This window comes from Propithecus coquereli, unplaced genomic scaffold, assembly GCF_000956105.1.
Source record: "Propithecus coquereli isolate 6110/MARCELLA unplaced genomic scaffold, Pcoq_1.0 Scaffold56, whole genome shotgun sequence".
Lineage (NCBI taxonomy): Eukaryota > Metazoa > Chordata > Mammalia > Primates > Indriidae > Propithecus > Propithecus coquereli.
Genome location: NW_012151507.1, coordinates 3,141,831 through 3,143,946, shown reverse-complemented (window position 1 = coordinate 3,143,946; position 2,116 = coordinate 3,141,831). Strand labels below are relative to the sequence as shown.

The 2,116-nt window shown below is 36.7% G+C and overlaps 1 protein-coding gene across 4 annotated transcripts in view; it reads left to right on the top strand.

The window, feature by feature from the left end:
- Positions 1 to 2,116, top strand: part of SCYL3 (SCY1-like 3 (S. cerevisiae)) — a 66,550-nt gene that overhangs the window by 62,783 nt on the left and 1,651 nt on the right. The gene's annotated exons all lie outside the window — the stretch shown is intronic.

Sequence of the window (2,116 nt, the reverse complement as noted above, 5' to 3'; positions counted from 1 at the left end):
AATTTAATATGATAAAGAATAAACCATGGGCTATATAAATAAAATACCTTCTCCAGAAAGGATACAACTTTATTCTTTGTTTCTTCAGAACTGAGACACTGGGGAACTATCTCTTCATGATTTGTTCCCTATTAAAAGATGGAAAAACAAGACCAATTTTAATATATTTCAATAACTTGCAAAGACAAATGCATGAGTTTTAAGAGCTACCTGAATAAAAAATTCATTTTCAAAGAATATAGAGCCTGAGGATGCTCAAAGATAAGCTCACAATTCTTTCAGAGTGCCTTAGGATAATGCAATATTAACTTCTGTACAGGTTTAGTGTACAGGTTTAATTCCTTTTGCTCAGTCATACTAATGCTCTGGACTTCCTTATGACCAAAAGCATGACTGCACAGTAGTGGTTGAGAGTAAAGGAGCAACTGATGGCAGAGGTTTACCTTCTCCACAGAACTACTTAACAGGTTTAGGTTCATCAACCTAACTCTAACGATAGTTCAAGATGAAATGTATTATTCAACTGAAAAATACTGTCCAGAAGACAATGTCAGCATTAGTAGGCCTGGTTTAATGCCTGTTCTGGTCCTTGCTATTCAGAGGACCTTAGGAAATTAACTTCATTTTTCTAGGCTTCATTTTGAGATCCTGTAAAATAGATAATTAGTAATATTCCATCCAGAAAATTTTGATTCAGATACAGAAGCAGCTCAACAAATGTTTTGGGAATGTTTTGGAATATGTGACATATTAAAGTGTTTTGGAAGTCATCATGATAAACTGGTCTTACAATTACCTCAGCAAACTGAGTAAAAGCCTCCAAGGTATGTTGTTCTAGCAGCCAGTTCTTGTCGGCTAACAGTAAGGCAAAAATACATGACAGGTTGGGCAGAATTTTGTCCTAAAAAGAGAACCAAACTTTACTAAATGGAGAAACAGAAACTTCAGTAGAGTGCATTCAATACACACAACGTTGTCAACTTTCCATAATCCTAGCCCAGTGAACTGGTATTAAAACACGTTAGGTCATGTCACTCCTTTGCTCAAATCCTTCCAGTAGCTTCCTGTTTCCCTGAGAGTCAAAGCCAAAGTCCTTAAAATGGCCTGCAAAGCCCTGCTACCTTTGTTAGCTATAATGGCTTCCTGGAATATATCAGGCATGCTCCAATCTCCAACGCTTTCACTTGCTAGTTCCCCAGATACCTGCATGGCTTGATCCCTCATCTTCAGGTTTTTACTTGTATGTCACTTTGGTGAGGACTCCATCTTTCAGACTGTACCTCCACATTCATATTCTGTCCCCCTTCCCTGCTTTATTTTTCTCCAAAGCACTCACCATCACTTAACATACTTCATATATCCCCACGTTATTGTCGGCTGTACGTGGGGATTACTAGTTTGGTTCATTATTGTATCGCCAGTGATTAAAACAGTGCCTGATACAGCAAGAACTCAGTTTTTCTTAAATGGACAAATGACTCTATCTCATCTCACGCTTCAGATGCCTCCTATATGCTGACAAATCCCCAAAATTTCTTCAGGCCCTGATCTTACCCCTGGGAATATATAAGGCATTGCAATTTTTGCTAATGAAATGCTTGTTTCATAGTTTCTGGGCCCATGCATGGTCCACAGCTGTGCATGAATGGAGCAACATTTTGGAATGAACTTATTTTATAAAAAGAGGATAGCTTAGATGCAAGTATCTTTGGATACTTTTGTCAAAGGAGTTTTAAAAAGAAGCTGTCAACATCTACACTTATCATTTCATGAAACATACCCTTGCATGCTGGAGATAGATGGATAGTGTCATTAACTTGTGAACAAAAGAGTCCTTTAAAAAGTAATCAAGTTAAATTTTTGGTTTCAAAGTTTTTAATCAACATATAATGAGATATCGTCCATCATGTGTTTACTCTGATACACAAGAAAGTTCGCATCAGTAAGGAGCTCTTTATGGTCTCTTTTGGAGGTTAAAAAAAAGTTAACTATCCAGAATTATTAAACTTTGACTATAGTAATAAGGAAAGCAAAACTCTAAATTTATGAAGATCTCCTTTGCTGTGTCAGGTTTTAAAATGCAGTAGATGTATATTATTAGGCCACTACAGTACAA